The 7,066-nt window shown below is 46.4% G+C and overlaps 1 pseudogene; it reads right to left on the bottom strand.

The window, feature by feature from the left end:
* On the bottom strand, positions 260–4,976 carry LOC8155390 (annotated as a pseudogene).

The raw sequence follows: 7,066 nt of genomic DNA, 5'->3' as shown, positions 1-7,066 counted from the left end.
AAACCCCCCCCCCCCCCCTAAAAATGAAATTTTGGGGGGAAAAAAAAAAAAACCTTTTTTTGGGCCTTTTTTTTTTTTTTTTTTTGCCCCCCCCGGGGGGGGAAAATTTTAACCCGGGGGCGTTTTGGTGTAAAAGCCCCTTTTTTTTTCCCGGGGGGGGTGTCCCCCCCGGGGAAATTTCCAAAGGGGGGGCCCCCCCCCCTTTTTTTTGGGGGAATAGAAAAAAAAAGAACCCCCCCCCCCCCCCCCCCCCCCCCCCCCGGGATCATATCTTGCCTTGATTGGTGGTGATCGGTGAAACTGAAGTGTCCCTCAATCAGAGCACCAATAATCACGTATTGCCCCGGAATCCCATCAGGACTAGACTTTGGAGATCATCCTCTTCCCACAAGCTCCCCATCTGAAATTCATGGCAAATTTAAGTTTTTACTTTGCCGTGTCAATGGTGGTTGTGCAATCTACAGTTTCAAGTGGTTTGCCGAACGATACGAAACAAAGTTTGTTATACCTGGGGATTTGTATTTTGATGTCCTTCGAGTGACCGATCCACATCGCCATGGTTCATTAAGGACGAATGCATTCCAAAGCCTTTGGCATTTGTCACAACACTCTGCGCAGCGGTGCCTGGAGACGAGGTGTAGCAGAACGCCGAGCTCGAGCCCTCAAGTGCGTAGACAGGTGGCAGAGGTTGTGCAATGGTGGACGTCGTTTGCGCAAACAGCTTGTTGGCCTGCATTGTACATAACTGTCAAGAAATGCACAACACAATCAGCAAGAAGATCATGCACTGCACTGCCTGTTTCAAGTGGTATGGAGGAAATTACGTCTTTGGGGATGCAGCTATCCACGTCAAGTTTGAGGCGCGGGTTGACGGTCGACAGCTTCATCGACAAGAACTGTTGCGAAAGCAAACCATTTTGCTGAAATTCAGAAGAATTCGTATGTTCTTTTAAAAGAAACTCTGTTATGTCCGATGGAGAGGAGATCGTACGCACCTCCACCTGGCGTTGCAGCGACTGCACGTAGTTTATGATCTCATCGAGCATCACGGCCTTCCCGGTAACCTTCATGAGGAATTTTTAAAAATCATCCTCTGCTTGAAATATGTGTGTATTTCAACCAAATTTTGACCAATTCTCGTCGATATATTTACCTTGCTGCAGCCTGGCACGAGGTCTTGCAGCAGTTTCATGCGCTCGCTGATCTTTTCCCTCCTCACCTGAAGAGAGTCAGTGGCGGCAACCATCAACAAGTAATGTTTGGAAGAAATGCTCAATGGAAAGCATATATAGGTGTCCGCCGGTGGCGTACCCGCTCGGCGAGGCTGTGACTGTCAGTGGCCTGGCCCCGGCGCGCGCGCACGTGGATATAGTCCTTGGATGGCTCTGCCGCAACCTCCTTCCCATTGCTATTGTCATGCCATGCCTCTCCGGCAGCCGGCTTCTGCTCCTCGTCGTCATGGCCGACGTCCGTGGAGAGCTTGCATTTCTTGGCTCTCGTCTCTGGCGCCCGGGACTTTACAGTTTACAACAATTTCATCAGAGACGTGTTTGACTTTGACAGGGTTGTAAAAATGCCGAAACAGAGATGGTTAGTACCTTGGGTGCAGCCGGCGTGACCACGACCTTAGCCTTGGACTTGCCGCCCGACGCCTTCCGCTTCCGGCAGGGGCCATCGCTACATGACCCGTCGCTCGCGTGCTGTTTAACAGCGCCTGGCAAGGGCGCGGGCTCGGGCGCCGGAGCCTGCTCGCGGAGAAGCGACTGGCTGCTGCCCACCCGTGAGAGCTTCCCAACGGAGGCCAGGAAGCACGAGAGCCTTGCGGCGCGCTCCGTAAGCACCGCGTCCCCCGGCGAGCGCGCACAGCGCCGCCGGCTTGTCCACCGTCGAGCTGTGGCAGGATGTGTACCGCGATGACCGAGGCGACGGCACGCTGACGCCGAGCCTGCCCGCAAGCTGCTCCATCAGGGCAGCCTCAACAACATCTCCTCCTCCTACGGCGGCGGCCGTCGCGAGCGATGACGGTGATGGCGATGGCGACTGCGACGGCACGAGCGCGCCCACCGCAGCGTCGTGTTCCCACCTCGCACCCGCGCCCATAAGCGCGTGCGGCACATGTACCACTTCCCGCAGGGGGTCGAAAGGCGCGGCGCGGGCGGCTGCAGCATGATCGAGCGGCCAAGATAGGTCGTGGAATCCCCCGAAGAAGCCGTCGTGCGCCATCGCTGCACCGAAGCGGGGGGAGTGGTGCCTCCTCGAGCTCTTCGCTGCATAAATGTATGTGCGTGCGTGTGTGCCGGCGCGAGGACGGTGGTGGTTGCGGAGAGTGCGCGTTGTGGTGCGGAATTAGTGGGTGCTTTCGGGGGGAGCTTCTTCCTGGTGGGGTGGTGCGCGATGTCTCTCTAGACTAGAGACTGGAGTTGAAATAGGTGGGCAGCGGAGAGGAAATAGAAGTAGAGGGCTTTGCCGGTTGATGCTTTTACAATTATTAGTACGGTGTCCGTGCTAACGCTATGGTTAAAATAAAAAACAATATTTTTTAAAAAATGAAGTAAACAATGAGATATATAAATTAAGATTATAGTCTATTATTTTTGGTACCCATATAGATTAACCTATATATCTAGGCTATAGTCAAGGTTTAGCATCGAAGGCTAGTCATCAGAAGATTTTTTTTGCCCTTGTGGTTGCAGAAAGCTCTAATTGAAGCTTCTTGACAGAATCAAAGGCCTAATTAAACACATCTCTGGTCAGTCATAGCTTGCAATACTAGGGAAAGCACAAATGTACGCGTCATGGACCAAAGAACTGCATGCAGAGACAAAGAGATTAGCTTCTCGACTAAAACCAAGTGAAAGCATCATCTGTTTTTTCAAAGCATAAGAAAACAAATTCTGGGCTCTCTTTCATGGTCAATAAAACTCATAAGGCATTACAATTGGGATGCAGAAGGGGGAAAATGCCAATGGCAACAATCAGAACTCAGGAGCAACAGAATTTACTTAAACTTTATTCTCAAAATCCTCCACTCACAACTGCATCAAATTAAACTCTGGATTCAGTTCAATCTCTCCAAGTCACAACCTCTATAGATAGTATATACATATAATGACTTCAGCCTACTTATACTTGTCATCAAAGTCGTGCCAAGTCTAGGTCCTTAGTCGAAAAGTGCACTCATGATTCACATGAAAAATGGTGCTCTATTTTTTTACGCTAAAAAAGTGTAAAATTGTTCTACTATTATCTCACTCCACGACATGTGAAAGGATTTATAAGAGCAGTCAAGCAGTGCATTAATGGATTTGTAATAGCAGTCAAGCAGTGCATTACCCCCAACCAGCAGCAGTTGCCTTGCCTTTCTTAGGATATCAACAGCTTGAACAGTGCACGGTCAGCATATCTGAACCTGCTGTTGGCAACATATTTTAATCACAATACAATAAAAATAAAAATTAAACAGAAACAGAGGAGGCTCAGCACAAATGCCAAATTGAGAACTGCAACAATTTTCAACTGTCATATTACTTGCACAACTTTAAGGTAAGTAAGTTTGATGGTTCTAAGGAAAGGAAAACATTTACCAAAAGCAAGAAACAGAATAGCACTATCCCCATGAGGGCTGGATCACCTACTTTCATCTTGGTCCAATTTAAGCAAACATCTGTTACATGCGTAGTCAAAAGAAAAGGTTAAGACAAAAACCTAGAGAAAGATTAGATGACATCTAACTCATCCATCCGACGCAGTAGAAATTAGGTAAGACATTTTGTAGAAATTTGACAGTGTTTGGTTCTTTTCAATCGTAGCAAGGAACATGAACCTTTAAGCGATAAACAAAATTATTATTATTACTCCTACACACAGATCAAAACCTTAAATTCCCAGAAGCATTAGATGACATGAGTGTACCTTTAAGCGATAAAGTACACCTTGACCAAGCAAAGCAGATCCGACATCTGCCTTATTTGGCTTCAGGGCAACCACATCATGTGTTCCAAACTGGAGTAGAATGAAAAAGGAAAGCTAGAATTATCAGTTCCAGTTAACTTCATGTTTTCAATCAACATCTTGTGAATATAAAGGAACTTGTGAGTTTTTCCTATGTCACAATGTTATCACACAGTGAAGCATGATTATGTATATAATGTATGATCAAATGAAACGACAGCTATCATAGATCTACAACTGCAAGTCATACAGAGCCCATTTGCATATAGAAGTCTGAAATCTGAATTCCTAATCCTAATGCCATGAAAGATAGCGGCCTCACCTTGTGAGTTGTGAGATGGGAGAAAATCGCCTTTATTTGTTGGGCTGTAACTCCAGCATCACCTTCCCCATCAGTCCCATCTACTATACATGCGAAGTAGCATAAGCAAGTCCAAGGCCATTAGATGTTTAGCACAGAAGACTTAACTGCAGCATTCCTATCACACCAAAGCAACAGAAGTAGAGAACTGAAGCAGCAACCTGGGCATCGGTGCACTTGAGATTGGCAATGACGCAGCCCCACCTGCTCCTGGCGCTCATCTCAGACTCCGCCGCTATCTCCGCTGCATGTTAACACACCCAAGATGCTCACCGCACGGCACCGGGCCGCGACCGCCTCTGGCATCGGCAGCTCCGATCGGCCATGCCACCTCGGTCGAGCCCTCGACAATCTGTGGCGGTGCAGCTTCCCTGTCTCCGGTGCCAGCGGCAGCGCCGTGAGCCACCCTAATCGCTCCGCGCCACCTCGGCTGAGCCGCGCCGATCTGCGTCTGCTAGGCCTTCCCAGGCATTGGCCTAAACCCTAGGTTGGTCGAGCGGAGCCGCGGCCAGAGTAGGGCCCACATGCCACCTCCGCTGCCAGGAGATGAGAGAACAGAGCCAGGGTGTAGGCGCGGGTGCCCGTTGGCCGTGGAGGAGCAGAGGAGGGAGCATCGTCGTCATCCCTGATGCGCAAGGGAGCGCTATCACGAAGAGCCCCGTTGTCACGCCGATGGGGGAGTGATGAATAAAAAAAAATCAAACTGGTAAGAGGAATTATTTTCCAATTATTATATTTTTCACGAGGCACTGCCGTGCGGGATTCGATCCGTGGCCGCTGAGCAGGTGTGGGGTTGGTGCAGCACCGGACGTAGAGACAGAGTCGCGTTGAAGCCTGGATGGAGTCACGTTGAAGCCTGGAATTCTCCGTGGCCACTAGATGGTTGTGAGGCATGTTTAGATTAGATCTAGATCGTTGGTTTGTCATGTAAGGATTTTTCTGGGTGCATAAACTGGTGTGTACAGAGGAAAGATCATCTCTGCGGGGGACAATTTACTGAGTGTACCTAGTCTAGTTTTGATTGATCCATTATAGTATAGATAGATAATATTACTAGGTAGCATACTCGTGTGTTGCTACGGGATAATTAATCATTTGTACTAAAACACATGAATCACATGATAAGATAACAATATTTTGAAAATTAAATACTAACATTGAAGTGTCATTTAATCAAAAAAATAAAGTTTATGAAATTAACATAGCGAAGAGTGTGATGTCAAAGGCTCACAAACTCTACTATATAGACCCCGTGATGCGGTTAAGAAAATATTTTATACCAGTAGTAAGAAATCTCTGAATAAGTTTTGCCACAGCTTCATACCATCTTGTACACATGGCCCTCGGCAAAGAAAACAGCCGTCACGGTACCGGTGCCGTTGGCAGTTTCTTTGCCGAGGGCCGGCCCTCGGCAAAGAAAAAAAAACTTTTACCGAGGGCCTCATCCCTAGCCCTCGGCAAAGTAATGTTTAGTAATTTTCCAAAAAAATCTTTGCCGAGGGCTATTGCTAGAGCCCTCGGCAAAGGACCCTTCTTTGGTAAAAAAAATTACAATAATCAAATAAATCAGTTAACACAACATATATATATCATTAGTTAGAAACTCCAGATTAAAATAGAGAAAAAAATCAAGTGTAACCTCGGCAAAGAAAACAGCCGTCACGGTACCGGTGCCGTTGGCAGGTTCTTTGCCGAGGGCCGGCCCTCGGCAAAGAATTTTTTTTTTAAAAAAACTTTTGCCGAGGGCCTCATCCCTAGCCCTCGGCAAGGTAATGTTTAGGAATTTTCCAAAAAAATCTTTGCCGAGGGCTATTGCTAGAACCCTCGGCAAAGGACCCTTCTTTGGTAAAAAAAATACAATAATCAAATAAAACAGTTAACACAATATATATATCATTAGTTAGAAACTCCAGGTGAAAATAGAGAAAAAAATCAAATGTAAAGCATTAATGTACACTCCAGGTGAAAATAGAGAAATCAAGTGTATAGCCTTGAGCTGGTAATCGCCACATTGAAAAGAAATTGAAGCTTGACTCTGAACTGGAGGAGGAATCTGACACTGATCATATTTAAGGTTGCACACGTACACTTCTCAAATTGGTCTGTATAGAGTAAAAACGTTAATTTCAGGTTATCATTTAATACCATATAATTGCAAAAGTAAAAATAACTATTTAACATATTGTATGCATGCCTTGGCGTATATACTTCTCTTTGTCGAAATATGAAAAATATATTTGAAGAACTGATGCAATTTGCTCTGGCAACTATGTTAAAGGAAAATAAGCTATTGTGTACTTCAGACTATGTACGATTGACTCTAAACACATCCTACAATAAACGGACCGGCGCATCAGAGAAAGAGGCAGAGATAACACAATCCATCCTCACTGCATTAGCCTATGGCCTCTCGGTGCTCTATACTATGTCTTCAGGCACTCAAGGAGTTAGAGTAAGACATAACACAATCGCCATAAGAATAGCCTATATCTGACCCCTCACAGCCAAAGGCCCCAGACCCCAATCCTATTCTCGCGGATGATGGATGACAACTCCAACTGCTCAGTAGAACGCACTACATAACTTTTTTTATTTATTTTTGAACAAGAGGCAATGATCTGTAGTTTCAGTTAGTAGAATCTATTACTTGGCACATGGCAGTATAATCACACCAATGTAAGCAGGTATGCAGACTGGCACAACCGGAGCTGTTCAATTGTAAGCAGATCAGAAATGAGCTCACCATGGGTCTTA

The sequence above is a fragment of the Sorghum bicolor genome, chromosome 5, assembly GCF_000003195.3.
Source record: "Sorghum bicolor cultivar BTx623 chromosome 5, Sorghum_bicolor_NCBIv3, whole genome shotgun sequence".
Lineage (NCBI taxonomy): Eukaryota > Viridiplantae > Streptophyta > Magnoliopsida > Poales > Poaceae > Sorghum > Sorghum bicolor.
This window is presented reverse-complemented; position numbering and strand designations above follow the sequence as displayed.